The 23760-nt window shown below is 31.0% G+C and overlaps 1 pseudogene; it reads left to right on the forward strand.

The window, feature by feature from the left end:
• Positions 1-21084: 21084 nt before the first annotated feature.
• Positions 21085-21203, forward strand: LOC118609282 (annotated as a pseudogene).
• The last annotated feature ends 2557 nt before the right edge of the window (positions 21204-23760 follow it).

Consider the following 23760-nt stretch of genomic DNA (forward strand, 5'->3'; position numbering starts at 1 on the left):
GTTCAAGGTAGTCCACATGTCACATGGCAAATCATTTAACAAATTTTTTCCCCTCTTAATATAAATATCTTGGAAGCAAGAGACCAACATATGACTATAAGAAGGCAGAGCTTATAGCTTAGTGATTTTTGAAGAAAAAAAAAGAAACTCATTTTGTTTATGCCTCTCATTTTAGTAAAAAAGAAAACAGGACAAAAAAAACCATGAAAAAAGAAAATATGATTATTAAAGCTTTTAATAATCACCTGTTTAATCAGAACAAAAGACAGAAGGAACAAGGTGATAATACTTTTTTTTTGTTTATATTAAAGGGAAAAAATGTCCTGACAATAAATGGATTATTTCAGTATTGCAAGAATGATGCAGCATTAGAAAATCTGTCAGTAAAACTCATTACATAGGCAGTACAAAGGAGGAAATCTATGTGGTTATTCTAATTAATGTCAAGAACAAATTAGGAATAGTAGAAAACTTTCTTAACTTAGGAACGTTATTAGTTAATACAACACGTAATAGTGAAACCAAAAAAGGAGCTTCATTAAAATGAAAACTTAAGGAATGCCTACTGCCATCACTTTTCTCTTACATGATGGTGGAGGTTTTAGCCAACACAATAAAATGAGACAAAGTTTTGAGATATGAAAAAAATTGTGAATAATACGCAGAATTCATTATTGCAGAAAAACTAATCTATTTATAAATTCTAAAATCATGAATGAGACAGAACTAAAAAAAAAAAAGTCCAATAATTGTATCACACACATACACACTCACAAATATGCACACATTTTGTTAGTTGGTTACTAAGACCTAGAAGCAGAGACACTAGAGGGGAACGGGCACATGGTACTCATATGTTGGTGTATGGATACCACCCTCAACAGAGAAACTATGGCTCCTTGGAAAAATGGCTGCTGTTGCATTTGAGGTAGGAAAAATACAAGATGAGCCCGGAACATTTTATTGGGCCAGAATGTTAAAAAGTACTCAAAGAATAATGAGGACATGACGTAAAGACAGGAGCCAGCCTTAAGAGAAGTTCTCACAGGCCAAAACTGGGACAATTTTAGATTTAAATAAATATTGAAAATAACAAGTTAACATTCAATAAATAAAATAAAAATCTAAAAGTCCAGACTGACATAAATTAAAAAATATATAAACAAATATGGGAGAAAAGAAAGCTCTTCTTTAGAGTAAAATATGAAATAATGCATGTAGAAAGAATGACTGTAATAGAAATTAACCATTTGGCAACTCTCATGGTTTCTTAGTCAGGCAGAAGTCATAAATAGACACTAGAGCTGGTAGGTAGAGATTTTATGAGAAACAGGTATTTCCTTTGAAAAGGATAATAAAATTTTCTTAAGAATGTCTCCCCATATAGCATTTTTCAAAAGGCTGTGATACATAATATATGAAAGGAGTATTCTCTACAGTTTTCAAATTCACAAAGGATAAAGAAAGATTGAGGAACTGTAGCAGTATGAAGAAGACTAAAGAAATAGGACAACCTATCTTATCCAGGATCCTGGATCAGAAAAAAAAATAAAATAAATACATTCATTGGAACAGTTGGCACAATTTAGTGGTAATATATAAACTACATGGTAGTTTGAATGGTTGCATTGTGGTTGTGCTGTGGTTAAGTGGTAGAGTGTCCTCGTTTTATTTAAAAGCAAAGAGGAATGCTGGAGATTGTGTCCATGTCATGCTCCCAAGTAAAAAAGATAGGATGACGGAGCGAACATGGTAAAATGTTAACAACTGGAAAATCTGAGTGAATGAAAATATGGGGATATGTGAGTTTTTTTACACGATTCTTGCAACTTTTCTATATTGTGTGTGTGAAATAATTTTTTAAATATAAATAAATCGCATTTAAAAGAAAGTAAAACTGATTAAAAAGATAAGTTAGAATGAAATATGCAATGATTATTAAAGAGAGATGAGTGCCTTGATCAATATAATAAGCTGAATAATATTTACTGTGTGTTTATGATTATGGTAAGGCCTAAAGAGTAGTGCATGGTCTTCTGCACAAAAATCATCCATTCTAGTAAAGAAATAAAACTAGATTTGAGGTTAATTGCTGTATTTCTAAATACTATGATTTTCATTTATGCAGCTACTTTCTTATTCCTTGTCTTCTACTACAAATGTTGAAAGCAATTTAAACAATATATGTGATAAGATAAATGTAAATTAAATTATAAATTAAAATTAAAATAACAATATATAATTATATAACATATACATTATAAATTAAAAATAATAATCAGGAAATTAAAAACCAAGTAGTTTAAAACCATATGTAAATGAGATACAATTTTGGAGTTTCTCTTGAACATGACATTGAAGTTTATAAAAGCCTGAGATAAAGTCCTTGATTAAATATTAAAGGATTTAATTTTGACTTTTGAATTTCAATGTTTTACTATTTGAAATAATATCAGTTGAAGGAAATATCTGAGAAAAATTTGAGAGCTAATAGGAAATAAGTTTAGTAATGACCAGGTTGCAAGCACCTTGGCAATCAGGTTTTATCTAAAAGAAATACGATATCACAGTGATCCTGAGATATGAAAATACAAGTCAGATTCCTAAAGTGACTGCTATGGAAGCAAAGGATAGCGTTCATCCTTTCAGTCTTTTTAAGGTAGAAATGCCTTATGTTTTTCACCCGTGAGCTTCTAATTTTTTTTTTTTTTATTATGTCAGCGGAATTAGTTAATGACTATGTAGCAGGTGTGTTGTTCTGAAAATTGGACTGTTAACAAATAAATCTTTCCTCCATTTTTCTATCATTACAATGAATATAAAAGCATAAGTCTTACACTCGTTTCTTTGTTGTATGGGAATTTACTTCTGTGTCTATTCTTTTTGTTTCATTTGCACAAGGCAAAAGTAAAGAATACAGTGGACAGATTTTCCACATGTAAATGCTGGTTCAATTACGACTTGTGTTTAAATTTACTATGTGTAGAAACGGCATATCTGTTTGCTTCACTCAGTGCTCCTTTTAGATTCCTAAAAGATTAGAATTGCAGTTTACCTACTTCCCTGTCATTTACATCCCACTTTTATGTGTTGCTGCTTTTATGGAATGCTAAAGTGCTTAATTAAATTTTACTGGTTTATTCTGCTTGCTCATTCATCTCCTATATAATCTTGCCTACAACATTTTCTTCCTTAAAATGAACATATGAAACCTTATGATGTATTTTTGGAAGTGCATTTGGATTATGAAAGTGAATAAGTGATTTAACATGTGAGGTAATATTTGTGAAAATATAACTGAATACTTCTCAGGAGAATAAAAATCATAAACAATATTAGCATGTTGGGTTTAACAAAGCTTTTGGAGGAGCAAATATCAGATTAAATATTTGCTATTACAGGGGCTATTATGGTTTATTTCTAAGCTTTTGTTCTATCTTATACATTTGGAAAATTATTTCTGAAGCTAAGAATTATGCATAAAATAGTCCCTGTAACAAATTCTCTGTTTAGAATCCGAAAGAAGTAAAGCACTACTATTTTTCTTTATCAGAATCTCTCAGTAATTGAAGGTGGCTGATACATGATTAAAGATTTGAAATATTCCCACACCATTCATTTCAACATTACTTCCAAAAGTTTCCAATTCCTCTTGGCAATGTTTCTTCACTTTTTAGATCACCACATATCTTTGCATTAAAGGATGATGGCTATTTAAAATGAGTCCTTTCATTATTTCTCTTTCACATATTAAGGATTAACCCTAGCTTTATCCAAACTTATCTCCTTTACACTATCCCGTCGTCAATGATAATTTTTCATGGTACTGAAGCCTGCCTCAGCTTCTGGTGAATTAGCAATATAAATTCGCTTTTTTTCTCTATTTCTTATAAGTATGCCTAATATTTAATATTTTCATTATTTTTATTATTGATTATGCAAAAATCTCATTTATTTGAAGGAATATATAAATAAATAGGTTGGCCCCTTTCTTCTAGATGAGAATAGAGGCATTAAAATTACATGTAATGGTCATGACTCTTCCTATTATAAGAAATTGAAACTCAACTAATAGTAGTTGAAGCAGTAAAGTTATTATATTGACATAAATTACTAGACCCACAAAAAGAATGATGCTAGCCCTGATTATGGATGGATTTGGAGGTATGGTCAGGATTTTTAAAAAATCTATTTCTGCTTATATCCACTAGGCTTTATTTTCAGTAAAGATCATTTTATTTAGTTTTAAAAGACTGACCAGAAGTCGTACACTTACAGTTTATAAATTTAACAACTTTAATAATTTTTTTTTTTTCCAACAGTGCTAAAGTCTCTGAAATTCTGGCTTGGGTTTCTTGTTTTTGCCTGAAATATTGAAGCTGGAGAATGGGATTATGTCATTAGCTATAAGTGGCCCGGATATCCATTCCTTTTGTTGAAGGTGGAGAAAAGGAGGAGATATTGTCAGTCCAAGACAAAGTACATGACTAATTTCCCCTGGAAAGAAAGGGTTTCCTTTTCTTTGGGAAAAGAAAAGACTAGTATGTGTGTGGGGGGGGGGGCGGGGAGAGGAGTAGGGGGAGAGAGGAAACTTGGCTGACGGTATAAATATCTAGCTAATGTTACATAATGTTTCTATCTCACATATACAACATATACGTATACATATATATATATATAGTATATATACTATATGTTTCTCAAAGGGTTGTTGAGGATTTATGAGTTTATATATGATATATAGTTCATATAATGAGTTAATATACATATTAACTCAATAAATCTTCTTAACAACTGTATGAGAAACATATAATTCTATTTATTTTGGGATAATTTTACAGTTTTACATTTATATATCACATTTATAGAAAAATCACAAAGATAGCACACATAGTTTCAGTGCATCTCTCATCCTGTTTAACATCATATATTAAAATGGTACATTTGTCAAAACTAAGAAACTGCTATAGGTACACTACTATGAACTAAACTCTAGCATACATTAAAATTCACTCTGTAATGTGTGATTTGTGATTAATATGATCTGTGTTCTTTGACCCATACATAGAGTCACGTATCTGATACCCCAGTAATATACAGAACAGTTCCTTAATCCTAAAATGTTCCCTGCATGTTCTCTTGTAGTCAACTGTTCTTCCTTCCCCCAGACGCTGACAGCCCCTAACCTGTTTTCTGTCCTTACAATTTTGCCTTTTCCGGAATATCATATGAATGGAATTTTGCAATATGTAGATTTTGGGGTTTGTCTTCTTTTGGTTAGTCAAATGCATTTAATATTCACTGATATTGTTGCATGAATCCCTAGCTCATTTCTTTTATCCCAAAATAACATTTCATTGTATGTTTCTTTCACAGTTTACCAACTCTTCTATTCAGGTTTTGGGCTATTATGGATAAAGCTGCCCTCAACATTCTGACACAGGTTTTCTATTAATATAAGTTTCCAAATCTCTAGGATAAATTACTAATAGTATGATTGCCAGGTTGTATGGTAAATTTTTGTTTAATTTTATAAAAATCTGCCAAACTCTCTTATAAAGTAGCTCTGCCATTTCATAATCCAATCATTAATGAATGAGAGTTCCTATTGTTTCTCATTTTTACTAGCATTTATAATAGTCAGTTTTTAATTTTCATTTTAACCTTTCAAGTAAATAAGTCATTTTTCATATCTCATTGTGGTTTTATTGTATACTTCCCAATGATAAATGATTCTGAACATTTTTTCATGCTTTTATTTGCCATCTCTATTTCTTCTTGCTATCTGTACGTGTATCCTGTAAAATAGTTAGTAATTTTATTATTACTAACTTCATTTTATAAATGAGAAAATTGAGAATCGGAGCAATTAATTCCTTAATCTAAGGTCACATAGCTGGTAATAATAAATTTCTACTACTCCTTTTAAGTGACATTTCTACAAAAATTAATAACCCAATTACAGAAATAGCATCGGACTCTATATTACATATTATTATCCTCTCCTGACCTTCACCTCTTACTTCAAGAAACAACACCCAAAATCATAAATGAGAAAATCACTCCACAAAATGAGAAATAAATAAGATATAAAAACCCTATGAGATTAAATCTAAATAGTGAAGAACTCTTAGCAACAACATCAAAGCATTGTTAACATAGACAGTCACTGCTTTGCAAAAAGGTTATGCACTAGGCATTTTTAATTAAGTCTGTTATTCTCAGTGACTTTTGAGAAAACTATTAAAATAATGGTCTACATTATCCTAAGTGTCGTGCTTAAGGAGCACGATATTTACTCCCAGGCATTTTCTGACTTGATATTTGCAATCCCAAAACACTGCTTTCTCCTCTTTCTTGTTTCTTTTGTCCGGCCTTTTATTAAGTGTGAGATTTAGCTGAGGTACTTTGTCAAATTATGTCAGTAGTTGCTCCAGAATGAGATGTGATGATACTCCCACCTTTTTTTGTTTGAAATGAAGTGCACCTATACAACTATATATATACACAGGCTATTTTTTATTTTATGTAATTTAAACAAAGGCTTAGATTGAATTGATTATCTTCTCATTTATTTTAGTTTCTTTATATATTGAAATCATGGTCATCTATGTCTTTTATGTTGATTAGCATAAATAAAACAACAACAACAACAACAACAGCAGTCCTGATTGTAGTTTTATGCTATCTTTTGCATTGTAAATCTTAAAGTGAAATATAGGATATTTCCCTAATGTGCTATAAACTAGAATCATTATATTTACTTACAAAGCTAGAATTGTACAAACTCTGTTGCTTTGGATTATATACTCTTTTGCAAGAAAACAATATTTGATGACACTATTTACTCATGTTCTTAAAATAAAGCTTTAATGATTAACCATAAATGTTAAAACTTTTCATCATTTTTTGTTTAAACCTGAAATTTACTGGTCTAAAAAACTGTACTAAATTAGTTTTTTATACATGTACTTCACTGGTAATAAAGAACCACTTAAATATTTTATAATATATTCAAAATATATCTGAACATATTTTTACCAGTCCTATAAATTACAAACTGATTTTTCTTAAATGAAATGTATATTTTTTGGTCTATTTACTGAGGCAGATATATAATTATTAATAAATATTTAATAAGAAAGATTCTGAATATGAGTTGATCATAGAATCAGCCTCATTTTTTGGAAAAAAAGGTCAACTAACCATCTTATAAGATAAATAAGCCATGCAAATTTTAACTGGGACAGAATAATTATATTATTTTTTAGTGTTTTCCTTCTTCACATTATACTCTATTATTAGTTTTTGTTTGTTTGTTTTGATCAATGGGCTATTAGAATGAATAAATGCCAATGAGGAACTCTGACGTGTAATACCTTAAAAATTATATTAGATATTGCACTAATCCTATATGGACTTTCTATAAAATTTCTAATTTTTTTAACTAACACATAGCAACCTATGTTTTAGAATAGCAGCTTCCAAGTACTTTAAAATATATACATATATTATATATATTATATATATATCCACACACTTTTATTTATTTCCATGGAATATCACAATCTGTTATACCAAATGCTTAAACGACATAAAAAATTGATCTCTAAAAATATTTATTTGCAAATCCTTTCATTTTTATGATATATAAAGTACAATAAAATATGGTCAATGATTTGTTATTTTGGTCAATTATATTTACTCTCATGAGTTCAGAAAAGAATTAACTATCTTATTGCTGTATTAAATTAGTTTTTCTTTTTGTCTATGATTTCCCCTTAAAATATGTGTCTTGTTCTTATATAATAACTAATGACAAAACCCAGTAGATAGTGATAAATTTTAATTTTTTAAAAATCTAAATTAGTCTGCTAAGGTATACCAGAATATAATAAATGTTCAATAAAATATAGTTTAAAAGATTAGAGTAAATGGTATTTACTTTTATGTAACTCAAGTGGAAGATACAAAATACACAGGATTTGGGAAAAAGGTAATGTTGAACATCTGGTAATGAGCTCTAATCAAACCATTGTCAAATACCATTAAGTCAATTTTCAATGCCAATAAAAGTAAACAAATATCTTGATCTTGATATATTTTTTCCCCTTACCAAAAAAATTGGTATAATTGTTTCTTCTCTTCACTGAGCAAGAAGAACAACTTTAAAAATGTGAAAGACTAAGCAAATTTATTTTTAAATAACAGAGTCAGAAAATTTGAGTGAGAGGTATAAATATGGGGAAAGAATAAAAGACCTCTTAAAGAACAAGGTGACACAATGTCTGAAATCCTTGGAGCATAAAAAATTAATAGTATATGATTAACACAGACTTTCTGAAAATAAAATTGTTTTATTCATAAAGATTTTGAGTGAGTGCAGCTGTGTATGTAGGGGGGACAGAGATGGTAGGAAGTGGCAAGGTAGGACATGTTTTTATATTGTTCACATTTAGTAGTATTACTTCGAGAACAAATTTAAGAGTCACACAAGGTGTATGCTAGCCATATTATCTGGTCAAGAAATGAAGTCCTCAACCTTGTAATTCAGATAAAATTTACTACGAGAAATAATTATGAGATTAGTGATATCGAAGAGAGAAATCTAGAAATAAATCAGAAGGAAGAAGAGAGAAACTAAAGAATGAAAAATAATGAAAGAGAAATACAAAAACTAGCTCTTACTATCAGCAGAAGAAACATAAGAATAATGGGCATTATTGAAGGCAAGGGAAAAGGAGCAGGGACTAGAAAGCATTTTCAGAGAAAAAATACTGGACGAGAATTTCCTAACTCTAAGGAATGAACTGGAGCTTGGAATTCAAGAAGTCAACAGAACACCCAATTATCTCAACCCAAAAAAGCCTTCACTAAGACACATTGTATTAAAGTTATCAAAAATCAATGACAGAGAAAATTCTCAGGGCAGCCAGGTAGAAGAAAATGGTAACTTACAAAGGAAAACCCATTAGATTATCATTGGACTTTTAGCGCAGACCTTACAAGTCAGAAAGGAATGGAATCAAATATTTAAACTACTAAGTGAAAGGAACTACCAGCCTAGAATAATGTATATAGCTAAGCTCTCCTTTAGATATGGAGAAATTAAGATCTTTGCACATATACAAAATTTGAGGGAATTCTCCACTACAAGGCTTGCACTAACAGGGAATACTGAAAGCAGTCAGCTCACCTAAAACAAAACAACAACAACAACAAAATACATAATTAGGAGTAAAATGACTATCAAGCAAATAGAAGAAAAGTACAATCCTTACTAAGAATAGGGCATTATAAGCTTAAATAATAAGAAGAGAATTGCTATAGCAAGATAATAATGAATGTTCAGCACACATAGGGATAAATTGAGATAACGACGACTGAAAGGAGGAGGATGCAAAGATCCAAATTTACAAAGGGAAATGGAGGTAAGGCACAGCAGAAGAAAATGGAGGACTGCATATATATAACTATCCTTTTCATATCATAATGGTTATCACACACCAAGTATATAACATAAAACAGGGAACCAGAGGCAAAACTCACAAAAGCCAACCAAAACAAAGAAAACAGAAACACAAAGACAAGGAAGCAATGGATATACTGAGCTACCAGAAAGCAAAAGATCAAATTGCTATAAGAAGATCTCATGTTTCAATAATCGCCCTAAATGTTAATGGACTGAACTCACCAGCAAAAAGGCACAGAGTTGCGGAATGGATCAAAAAACAAAACCCAACCATCTCAGCTCCAAAGACAAATATAGACTCAAAATGAAAAAGTGGATAATGATATTTCAAGTAAATGACATTCAAAGAAAAGTGGGAGTAGAGGTACTAATATCAGATGAAATAGATTTCAAAATAAAATAAGATAAAGAAAGATACTGAGGGACACTTTATAATGATAAAGGGAATCGTGCACCAAGAAACATAACACTTATTAATATCTATGCTCCCAATCAGGAAGGCCTGAAATATGTAAAGAAATTACTAACAGAACTAAAGGGAGAAACAGATCCAAACACTATCGTAGTAGGGGACCTAAATACCCCACTGTCAGATATGGACAGATGATCCAAAGAGAAAATCAATAAGGAAATGATATCCTTAAATGACACATTAGATCGACTGGACATAATTGACAAATACAGAGCCTTCAATCCCCAAATAGCTGATTACACATTCTTCTCTAGTGCACACAGAACATTCTCAAGAATCGACCATATACTAGGACACAGAGATAGCCTCAACAAACATAAGAGGGTTGAAATCATATCAGGCATATTCCATGATCATAATGCTTTGAAACTAGAGATCAACTGCAAAAAGAAATCAGGAAGAATCAGAAATACATGGAGATTAAACAACATACTACTGAAGAATAACTGCGTCAAAGAAGAAATAAAAAGAGAGATCAAGAGATACATAGAAATGAATGATAATGATAGTACAACATATCAAAAATTTGAGACATGGCACAAGTGGTCATAAGAGGAAAGTTCATATCGTTACAGGCCTATCTCCAAAAACAAGAACAAGCCCAAATGAACAACCGAACACTTCATCTTAAAATACTGGAAAAGGAAAAGCAAATGAGGCCTAAAGTTAGCAGAAGGAAAGAAATAATCAAATTAGAGCAGAAATAAATAAAATTTTCAAAAAATAAAACAAAAAGCAATAGAAAAAATAAATACAACAAAGAGCTGTTTCTTTGATGAGGTTAATAAAATTGACCCTGGCCAGACTCACTAAAGAAAAAAGACAAAGGGCACAAATAAACAAAATTAGAAATGAAAGAGGAGAAATTACAACTGACATTGCAGAAATACAAAGGATCATGCAAGAATACTATGATAAAGTATATAATAACAAATTTAATAACCTAGAAGAAATGGACCAGTACTTAGAAAAATATAATCTTCTTAGACTGAATCAAGAAGATCTGGAAAATCTAAACAGGCTGAGCAGCATTATAGAAATTGAAAATATCATCAAAATCCTACCAAAAAGTAAAAATCCAGGACCAGATGACTTCATCAGTGAATTCTACCAAATATTCAAAGATTTAATACCTATTCTCCTCAAACTCTTCCAAAAAACTGAAGAGGAGACAATACTTCCCAACTCATTTTATGAGGCAAATATTACTCTGACACCAAAATCTGGTAAAAATAACACACAAAAAAGAAAACTACAGACTATTATCTCTTGTGAACACGAATGCAAAAATCCTAAATAAGATACTACTGAACTGAATACAGCAACATATTAAAAAGATTATACACTACGACCAAGTGGGGTCACAGGGATGGTTCAACATGTACAAATCGATGAATGTGATACACCACGTAAACAAATTAAAAAATAAGAATCATATGATCATATTAAAAGATGTAGAAAAAGCCTTCAACAAGATACAGGGGATCCATTTATGATTAAAAAACTTAAGAAAATCGGTATCGAAGGAAAGTACCTTCACATGATAAAGGCTATATATAACAAACCCTCAGCCAATGATATCCTGAATGGTGAAAAACTAAAAACCTTTTCTCTAAGATCGGGAACAAGGCAAGGCTGTCTACTATCACCACTGTTATTTAATACAACATTGGAGGTCTTAGCAAGTGCAATCAGGCAAGAGAAAAATATAAAAGGCATCCGAATAGGAATTAAGAAGTCAAATTGTCACTATTTGCAGATGACATGTTTCTTTATACAGAAACCCCTAAAGACTCCACCAGAATACTACTAGAAACAATAAGCAAATACAGTAAAGTCTCTGGATACAAAATCACTTTTAAAAATCCATAACATTCCTATACTCTAACAATGAAATGTCAGAAAAAGAAGTGAAAAAATATTTCCTTTTGCAATGGCAACAAAAAAGAATAAAATACCTAGGAATAAATTTAACGAAACATGTGAAGGACGTATATAATGAAAACTTTAAGACCTTATTAAAAAAAAAATAGAAGAAGATACAAAGAAGTGGAAAGATATTCTGTGTTCATGGAGTGGAAGAATTACCATAGCTAAAATGACCATATTACCTAAAACATTTTACGGATTTAATGCAATCCTCATTAAAATCCCTTTGGCATTTTTTAAAAAATAGAACAAAGAATCATCAGATTTCTATGGAAGCACAAAAAACCCCAAATTGCCAAAGCTATCCTGAGAAAAAAGAATGAGGCTGGAAACATCACTTGGCCTGACTTCAAATTATACTACAAAGCGACAGTAATCAAAACAGCATGGTACTGGCAGAAAAACAGACACAGTGAAACAGAATTGAGAGTCCAGAAGAAAACTCATATCTACACAGGCAAATTATAATCAACAAAAAAGCCAAAAGCATGCAGTAGAGAAAGGAAAGCCTCTTCAATAAATGGTGCTGGGAAAAATGGAAGGCCACCTGCAAAAGAAACTAGACTGTTGTCTATCATCACACACCAAAATTAACTCAAAATGGATTAAGGACCTGAATATAAGATCTGAACCAATAAAATGCATAGAAGAAAACATAGGAACTAAACTCAAGGACCTTGGATTTAAAGAGGATTTTATGAATTTGATCTCAAAGGCAAAAGAAGTAAAAGCAACAATAAATGAATGGGACTACATCAAACCAAAAAGCTTCTGCTCAACAAAAGAAATCATCAACAGGGTAGAGACAATCATTTGAATGGGAAAATATACTTGCAAGCAATACTTCCGATAAGGGCCTAATATCCAACATATACAAAGGACTCATATGACTCAATAACAACAAGAAAACAAACAATCCAATCAAAAAATGGGCAGAGGACCTAAACAGACACTTCTTAAAGGACATACAAATGGCCAACAAATATATGAAAAGATGCTCAACATCGCTAGCTATTAGGGAAATGCAAATCAAAACCACAATGAGATAACATCTCACATTTGTTAGAATAGCTATAATCAACAGGACAAGTAATAACAAATGTTGGAGAGGACATGGAGAAATAGGAACCCTCATACCTAATTGGTACAGCCACTATGGAAAACAATATGGAGGTTCCTCAGAAAGGAATTAATCTACCATACGATCCAGCAATCCCTCTGCTGGGTATTTACCCCAAAGACTTGAAAACTCATATCCGAAAACGTATTTGCACACCGATGTTCATAGCAGCATTATTCGCAGTGGCCAGGACATGGAAGCAACCGGTATCCTACAATAGATGTTTGGCTAAAGAAGCTGTGGTACATATATAAAATGGAATATTACTCTGCCATAAGAGAGATAAAATATTGCCATTTGCAACGACATGGATGGACCTGAGATAATCATGCTAAGCGAAATAAGCCAGACAGAAAAAGTTGAACATCACATGATATCACTTATATGTGGGATATAAACCTAAAAGCAACAAATGAACAGGACAAACAGAGACTCATAGACATGGACAGTGGACAAGTGGTTAACAGATGGTAGGGGGCAGGGGAGGAGGGGGGAGGTAGGCGGGGTATAGGGAGTCAAAATAGGGATATAGGGGGAGGGTGAAGTGGGTAAAGGGGATCATATATATGGTATCTGAAGAATCTCAATGTGCACACCTTTGACTACAGCTGCAGAAATGTCCCTTTAGTTGTGATCCAATTTACTTTGGATAAGGGCAGAAACGGTTCACATTCCATTATTTGTAAAGTTACCTGCTGTCTGCTTTCATTATTTTTCCTACACTCACTTTATTTGTATTTAAATGTTTTGGGAAACCTAAGCACAAATGTACAAGATACGGTAAAATGAATTGCTTAATATTCATTACTTCATGTATATCAAGCATAGCAGTAAAACAAAAAAACCATGCATTTAACTTTTTTTTAGGTTTTTTAGCTTTCATGATTTTTTTTTTTGATACTTGCTTAACATGCATGTGCTGTAAAAATCATTAACAGGGAAATAACTTGAGATGATGGCTAGCTTTGTTTAATGTCTTATGAAATTTTCATGAACAATCTAAGCATAATTGTTAAGAATACTTGTATTAAATTCATGTAAGTAGAATGAAAGTTTTATGAATGGACTTTTCAAAAAAGTCCATGGTAATCATATAATAGAATATATAGATATCAAATTATAAGGTACATCTGAAAATTACATAATTGTATTAACCAATGTTACCCCAATTAACTTAATTAAAAAGAAGTAATTTTGAGAATTAAATGGAATACAAATTATAAAATACCTAGAACACTGGGAAATACATTGTAGGTATTCAATAATTTTTTATTTCTCTTTTCTTCTTTTTCTTCCTTGCCTTTATTTTTCTTTGCAAGGAGATAGTGGTCAAATAAGTCAAAATATTAGGTTAAGATTTTTAATGGAATTATTTATACTCTAATTTATTTAAATAATAATTACTTCAGAGTACTGTTTGCCATGAGAAACATTATTTTACAAAGTTGAACAGAGGTCAAACAACATTTCAGAGATTACAGCTACATTATGTCAGAACTAAATTAAAACCCAATTTTCATCATTTTTTTATTCTTCACGTTTTGTCCTCAGATTTGTTGGATTAAGGTATTCATATGCTACCTAATGGCTTAAGCATTAATCTGCAAATATTTTCAATGTTAATATGTTTAATTAACTGTTTCTTTTAAAGTAGAATTACATCTTTATCTTTGTGGAAACCATGAAGAGAAATGACACTACCATGTTTCAAAGTCATTTTTCAACTTTATTTGAAATATTTTAGTTATAATAAACTATTAAGATTCATTAAAATTAAATCTGAAAGTTAAGTAATCTGATAGGCAGGTAAGGCTTCATATTAATATTGTACTATTATAGTAATGATCAGGATGTATAAAATTACCCTTTCCTCTACTTTTACTGTGGAATTCTTATTTCTTATTTTTGTACAAAATCTGTCAAAAATAACCATGAAAGTGAGTGATTATTTTTTGTGTTTTCTAACATGGCCTTTCGTCAGCAAGATATTTTTGAAGCAAAACATATTCAAAGGAGAAAAAGAATGGTAAGAAGGAAAAGGGGGGAAAAAAAGGAAAAGAGTAAACTGCATTCTGAAAGATAATGAGTTAAAGCAGCTGAAGTACCTTAAAATGTAGTTCCAAAATATTTCAGAACAAATAGGATGACAAGCCATTTATTATAAGTACCCAAATGTGCAAAAATAAAGCTAATTAAAAGATTATCTTCTATAGATAGGACAAAACAACAATGAAGGCAATGCAGTGTGGTCAAAATTTGGGGTCAGAATTGAATATATGAATAAGTGAAAGCTGATTTGTATATTAGGGGAAAAAGTGAAGAAGAATGATTCATGTTCCAAGAAAAAGGGAAAGCTTGAGAAGAGTTACAGACCTACTAGTAGTGGTATGGTTGGGTTGGATATTGTGATTTAATTCTTTGAGTCATTAGTCAACACAATGTATAGAATGTCCTGTGGCTCATGAAGGCTCGGAGAGTTGGCTTTCCTACATACAATTCATCAGAGTCCCTCTTAGCCACTCACGTAATGGAGCGATAATGCTTTGCAGATACTATGCGATAAATGAAGATATAATGCATGAATGAATTAATGGATAAACAAATAACAAAAATGCATATAAACTTAAGAGAAGTAATTTATTTCTCATATGTGAACAAATAATTCCTATCTTAGATAATAATTAATTAATAGTCCCCATTACATACAACATTATCAAGATTATTTATAGCAATATAGAGAATATTTCTCAATATAAATTAAAACCCAACAAAATAGTATATGTTAGAAATATAGTAGATACTTGTTAACATAAACTTCCTAGAAACATTCCCCAGATGCATACACTTGTCAATTTGTCTAAAGCATTTTTGTTTTTCTTTTAGCTCTTTTAATTCCAAAATGTCAGAAAGGAAGAAACTATGTTTTTATTTGGGAAGTATATAGCTAGAAACAGAACAAAATATGCAAGTAGTAATTATGTTAAAAATTTTAATCAATGTTAGAAAACTTGTTTTTGTTTGTTTATTTTTTTGTTTTGTTTTGTTTTTAGAATGAAATATGTAGTACTATCTGTAAGAAGATAATCTTTCCAGAATCTTCAAAATGAGGAAAATAATTTTCGGAGCATGCACTCTGGTCTCGTCAATAGTGATTTTGTTTTAAAATAAAGGATATCATTTTATAAATATTGGAAGATTCAATTCTAGAATTCTATTCTAAACTGTCTTTCAAAAAAAAAAAAAGGCTTTCTGTCTCTATAGTCAGGTAAATTTATATCAGAAAGGTCTTAAATAAGTGGAAAATCACATTTTGTCATTAGTACTTTTTCTTTCGTTTAGTTAAAGAAATATCCGATTAATATTTTTAGGGTAATAGTGAAGAAAATAGAGGCAAAAGAAATTGCTATACAGATACTTGATTTGTCTCAATAACGGGGATGATGTTATAAGCCTACAAAGTTCTTAATTATCTTTTAAAGATTTCGTGCTATATGACCAAAGAAGGAATCAGTGAATACATGTAGATCAGCCTTCTAATGAAGAGGTTATAAGTTCAGTACCATTCACTCTGCCAGGGGTGAAATGAAAATCAGAGGAAACTGAGGAAAATATTAAAGTTCTTTGTATAGCAAAAGAAAATGGGTGGTTTCAGAATTTTTGGACTGGGCCTCTAGAAGCCAAATTTAGCTTAAACTACAATTCTTTATACCTTTGGTATTCAGCCAACAAAACCACCTGACAATCACCGGATCCCTCCTGCTGTTTAAAATGTCCAAAGAAAAGAAACATGACATTGTATCTTCTTGCTTCATTTCAGTGAGTTTACTTTAAGGTCCTAAAAATAGGAGATAACATGATAAGAATTCCTAATAGCTTTAGATAGTATTTGTCTTTTTACTGCCTGCTTTTATTTTTTCTCACAAAATGTCTTTTTGTCATCTTTTAAACTGATTGCTTATTTTTAGTTGAAAAACTCATTTAAAACATGAAATTTCCTATCATATATATTATGAGAGGAATAAAACAAAATAACCCATTAGTGAGTGTTTTTTAATGAACCTATGAACATTTTGGATAGCCAGTATTAGATAATACACAGCAAGTTTTCAGTGTTCCTTGGATGGCATTCCCTTATGATAAATTATAATTTTCCAATTGTTGTTATTATATATATATGAAAAAATAAGGATTGTTTTGAATTGATAATAGAAAAAACAGTCTAGAAGCACATTGAATAATAAAGCAAAATTATTTGATTTTAAAAAGTAGAAATCACTGTTAAACTAGATGATCTATATGTATAGGACTTGGCCATGAGTAATAGCATGGGCCAATACCTTAACAAATGAGAATAAAACCAAACACTGAATCTAAAAGAGAAAACTTTAAACCTATAGACTATTCATTTAAATTCATAGTGTAATAAATAAATGTAAGTGGTTAACAAAAGGCAAACTTCTAGAATGTGTGTGTGTCTTTTAGTAACCATCTTTAGAACATGCACAAATAACAACAGTACAAGTAAATTCATGCTTTAGAAAATATGAATCAATAGCATTCTTATTAGATGAAGGACAATATATGAATGACTATTCCAAATACTTTCACTGCAAAAAGAGAAGGCATTTGGTCTACCCTGCTAGTTGTATGGTTCATGAGTCCTTTTGAAGAATGCCCAAAGGTTCAAAGTAATATTTTAAAGTCAGTATAGTGGAAAACACAGAAATGCCAGAAAATATACTTAACCTATAACTGTCTTAAATAGAAAATTGGTAAAATAAATTAGTCTTTATGTGAAATATATAGATGAAGAAATAAGTATTCTCAAATTCATTATTTTTTATCTAACAAAAAAAACCTGGCTTAAATAATTTTCTTTTTCCTTCCAATTATACTTTAAATCAATTTACTAAAACTAGATATATTTAATAATTTGAGTATTATTCTGGAACTTACAATAACTTCTTTTCCAGTAAGATGATGAGACCTTTTATAGCAATCTGAATTTCAGGAAGTATCATGAATTCATTGGATTTTACTAGTATTCGTTAATGTGGTTTATTATATATAAGCATGTCGGACATTATGATGTAGTACAGTGATTTTTAATGTATGTTTGGCAGAAGATTAAAATTTGTTACATATTACTACTGTGTTACCATAAAACATAGTCCATAGTCAATAACCTAGGAAAATACAGGATTAATCACTTCAAATGATTTCCTTCATTGCTGGATGTCAAAGAGCATTTAAAAATAAGCAACTTCATTGAAAATATTCAAAATTGGTATATCCTCTAAAGAGGTTACCAAACTTACTTGTTCAATAATCCTTTTTTAGGAGGCATCTTAATAGAATCAGCATTCAACAGAAGTCTCTTTAGGAAAACATATTCCTTTGAAAAAAATCCTAGCCTAGTAGCACATACTGTTGGATTTCACTATCTGGAATTAACTACTTTTGGGACCTAATGTAATCAATTAACTTGTTTCTGTTTTTGTAAAACCTTAAACCACCTTCATATATTACATTTTGAAAATAAAATAAAATTGTATGTGAATAAGCTTTAAGAAAAATGTGCCAAAATAAATGACATTGCCTTTTAAACTGAGGTAACGTATTCCTTGTCATGTGGCTGTTTTGGCACCTCAACATCCCAGACTTTAGCTGCACATTAGAATCACTCTGGGAACTTAAAAACAGTCAATGTCCAGACCCTTTCCTATATCAGTTAAATGAAGATCTTTGGTTTGAGGCCAGATATTGATGTTTTTAAAAGCTCTCAAGATGATTCTAATGTACACTGAGGGTTGTGAAATATCGTTGTAGACTATATCTGAAAGGAAAGAATTCATCCCTTTCAGCCCAATCAGAATTGTTGTAAGGGAATGTATTGTATCAGATAGTGAAACATGTCCCTTCTCTTATAATGTTATTTGATTCAACTTTATAGCCTATGCTAGTTACTGGGGTTCATGTGGCACAGATTCATGGTGATCTGGAACAGAATCTGGGAATAGGAGGTGAAAAGCGGATACAGTGGGCAGCAAGCAGAAGGTGATGTTTTAGGGATGGTTGAAAGAGGAAGAAACTTAGATGAGTGTTTCTCAGCCATAAAGGGGAATATGGAAAAACATTTTACAATCACCCAAGGAGAGCTTCAAAATATTCATGCCTGGCCAATCCTTTCTCCTCTTCACCCATACACATCTTGTCTGATCTAATTGTCTTGGAAATTTTAACTCTCATTTCTGCATTGAGAAGCACTAGTCCAGAAATTTCAGTGCAAATTCATGATCTTGGTGCTGGTGTGCATCATATATATTGGTTAAAATATAGTTAATTGTGGAAATACAAATACTATGAGAAAAAATAATACTGCAGTCTATTTTTTACCTTGGGATAAAAAATAAGACAATAAAGATTTTAGACATTTTGAAGGCCAGAGAAGGAATGAAAATGAATACCAAATGAACTTGGTGGTGAAGGAAAAACGAATATCTTTGGATATGTTTGAGGTATTGAAGGCATTTTTACTTATTTAATAACTTACCATCTACTTGAGTAGTATAAGAAATGTCAATGGTGGGCAGATATGTCCACATATAGAGCTATAGAGAGAATAAGAGGTGCAGAAAAGAGTTTAGGGCCTGAAAAGATATATCCTCTACTAATTTTATATGTCTATTGTCATTAAAACTCAAGGTCTAGTTATGTATGAGATCATATATTCTTGTTCAAAAGAATATTGCCAATGAAATTGTTACAACAATAGCTGAATTATTTTAGAAGCAGTAGTAAAGAGATCATTTTAACAGCATAGTTTCCCCCCTTTTCAAAACTAAACAAAGAGCCAAACTCGATTAAGTTTATACTTTTCCAAGTTCCTAGTATTCTGGTTTGGTGTGAGTTAAATGAATTTTTTCTCTTAACAGCTTTTTTCTTCAAACAATTTTATTGTTCAGAATTACATTATCTGGAAACCCTTGCTCTTTCAGCAAGCCCTCGTATTGTAGCAGCCATAAATCAATAGTTCATATTGAATTTAGAGAAATACTGACTAACCCTATTGCTACAAGGCAGGGTTTGCTTCTAACTAGCAATTAAATTGCCATGTAGGATAAAATCCATCTTTTAAAATCATCGCCACAATTTTAGCTTATTTGATTCCAGACCTTGAAAATGTACTTACTGTTCAAATATACAGTTACTAAAAAATAAAATTTACAAAACTAAATCCAGGCTTCCTCGTCTAGCTTCTATGAAGTCATGGCAGCCTGGGAAGACTTTCTTATTGCAATGAGAGAGCAGAGGTGAGTTCTGAGTAACAAATAAAACAGAGATTTACTGACTCTAGTCAGTGCTGTGATTCATAACCTCAGTCTGCCTTAAACCAAAGCTGTGCTGGTTGAGATATGGACGAAAGAGTATGGAAGGAAGTGTCTGAAAGCTCTGGACTAAGATGACTTAAAGAGTATCTAAGAATCATAGAAATAACAGCTAGCTAGCAGTCCTGATCAAACCTTGATGCGTGATACCCACTTTCTAAAAGTAGTGAATGATTTTTCAACATTTTTCCAGATTGTCCCAAAGTATTCTTGAGTTGCCAAAAAGAAAAAAAATTGCATCAGTAATCTCTTTATAAATGTTCATATATATGTTACTTAGACTAAAACTAATGCTAAAGTGTTCAAGAAGTAAAACATTTCAAGGGCACTTTGGTATTTGAGACAGTGTAAGGGATTGTGCGAAGGGAGGTAACAATTGGGTAGGTGGGCTTGAATCTTTCATGAAGTTTTCTCCATATGGAACAAGATAGTCTCAATAAAACTCATAAAACTGTAGAAATATTGGTCATTCAAAATTTACTTAAATATGTGTTATGCTTTAGAACCAATGTTCTAAAAATTTACTTTCCCTTTGAAGAGATTAGCACATAATGCAATTATTATTTGTGCTAAAAAAGAGTCTAGGAAATATTTAACTATTTTGTTTTCCTCTAACATTGAAGGATATCTAAAATTCATTGACTTTTTAAAGAGAGGTGAATGAAAATTATTGAAACTCTAAACACATAAGGATAAAAACATCTTCTACGGCCATACCACCCTGAACAAGCTGGATCCCATCTGATATCGGAAACTAAGCAGAGTCAGGCCTAGTTAGTACTTGGATGGGAGACCACCTAGGGAGACCAGATGCTGTAGGCATAAAAAAATAAAAAATAAGAGATTGTAAGTTGACATGGTCCTTGCAATCTGTGAAGTGAACCAAGGGTTGCCTCGCCTAAAAAAAAAAAAAAAAAAAAATCAGTAATCAGCATGATGAATACAATATTTGTTCAATAGATAGACATAAATAGATAAATATCATAAACAAATAAGTGAAAACATCCATAGGTGTAATAAACTTGTGGAAACAATGAAATTTCTAGCCCTGGCATCTATTAAATATACTCCAGGAAACATGTGAATCCCACTGCTTTCTGCTCTTCATTGTGTCTAATGCAAAATCATTTGCTAATTGTATTGTTATTTCTCTGCACATGTTGTTTTTCTCTCACTGTTTTGGGGATTTTCTTTGACTTTGTCTTTCAGCATTTTGACTTAGATATATCTAGGTTCCTATATATTTGTGTTTATCCAATGTGGGGTTTGTTGAGTTTCTTGGTCTATAAATTGACATTTTTTACAACAAATGTGAAAAATTTTTTATCCTTATTTCTTCAAATTTTTTTCTACCCCTTTATCTTTTTGTTATCTATCTGGCAGTCACATTGCATCCATATTTGTATGCTTGATATTTTCTTATATGTCTCTGAGCTTGTTTATTTTTTTTACATCTTTTTTCTCCCTGTTCTTGAGATTGAATAATTTCCATTGATCAGTCTTCAAGAATATTGATTTGTTTTTCTGTTTTCTCAGATATGCTATTGAGCTCATCTAGTAAATTTTCCATTTAATTTATTATATTTTCAGTTCTGAAATTTCTATTTTTTTAAAATATATTTCTATGTATTTACTCATATTCCCTATTTGTTGAATTACCATCATCATATTTTAATTCCTTAAACAATATTCTCTTTAATTCTTTATGCATAGTTATAATAGCTGGTTTGAAGTCTTTTTCTGTTCAATCCAAATTCTTACAGACAGTGTCTTTTTTCTGAGTATGAGTTACACTTTTCTATTCATGTATACATCTTGTGAGTTTTTGTTGAAATCAGTCATTTTAGGTAAAATATTACAGCAACTCTATATTCTGACTTTTCCCCTTGTCACATTTTTTATTGCTGTTACTTATTTTGTTTACTTATTTGTTTAGAAACTTGTCAGTACTAAATATGTCAAAGCAAAGGAATAAACTTAAATAGGCTCTTAGCAGCCAAATGAGGGATAATTTGAACATTAAAATATATAATATAATGAGAATAGTATATTATAACATGTTAATACAAAGGAATTGATGAGTATATGGAAGATGCAAAAGAGGGAAGGTTACTCATCTTCAGTAGAAGGCATTGACAGAATACCAAATAATTACAGAATTAAAATATTGTTGTTTTCCAACTACCAATTTAATAAATGATTTAGGTTAGAAAAAGATAGTCAAAGAATGACAAAAGCATTGCTCAATTAAAATAATCATATATCGGTACATCCTTGTTAGAATGACTAAAATGAAAAGAAATAACACTATGAATTGTTGGAAAAGATGTGGAAGAACAGGAAATCTCATCTATTGCTTGTGGGAATGCAAAATGGTATAGCTACCTTGGGGGATAATTTGGCAGTTTCTTATAAAACTAAACATACTCTTATGATATGATCCAGCAATTACACTTCTATTTATCCAATTGATTTGCAAACTTATACTTACCAAAATTTTACATGCAAATATTTTTAGCAATAATCATCAAAAAAATAGAAAAGTCAAAATGCCCTTCAAAAGATAAATGTATAAAAATAAAAAAACCTTGTCACACCTCTACACAATGTAACGACATTCAGTGATAAAGAAGAATGAATACAACATGAATGAACCTTAAATGCACATTGCTAAGTGAAAGAAGCCTGTATGAAAAGAATACATTTTATTTCATTTCATTTATATGATATTTTGGAAAAGAAAAAAACAGAAAAATAGAAAACATATCAGTGGTCACCTGGGGTTTTGGAAGGATTAAATAGGTGAGTCAAAGGGGATTTCATTTTAGGGATATGAAATTATTCTCTGTGACAATGTACTACTAGATACATGACACTATGACTTTGTCAAACCTGTTGAACTTTACAGCCAAAGAGTGAGACTTAATTACACAAATTAAAAGTAAGAGGTCATGGGATCCTATGATCAAATGCAAATTATGATTTTAAAAAAGTCTTGTATTAAAAATGTATGACATCACTGAAGGAATTAGGGAGAAAACATGTCGACCTAAGTGACTTTGGAAACAAGTGGAGATTTTAAGACTGAAGATTAAAGGAACTATATATAAGCACTGTATGCTAATTAGTGAAGTCGTTTCTCACAGGTCTATGAATTAGCAAACCTGAAAACACAAAACTTGTGTACTGGGACCGAATGAATACATAAATAAATTATGGATATTGGGAGCATGGATGGAGTGAGAGGTTATGACAAAGCAAGAGAGCAAGGCAAAATGAACCCTTTAATACTGGATTAGGTTGGAATTATGAGTATAAACTCGTGTTTGGCTTAACACTGATACAAATGGATAGGAATAGAAATAATTATAAATACGGG

Source organism: Rousettus aegyptiacus, unplaced genomic scaffold, assembly GCF_014176215.1.
Source record: "Rousettus aegyptiacus isolate mRouAeg1 unplaced genomic scaffold, mRouAeg1.p scaffold_m13_p_10, whole genome shotgun sequence".
NCBI lineage: Eukaryota > Metazoa > Chordata > Mammalia > Chiroptera > Pteropodidae > Rousettus > Rousettus aegyptiacus.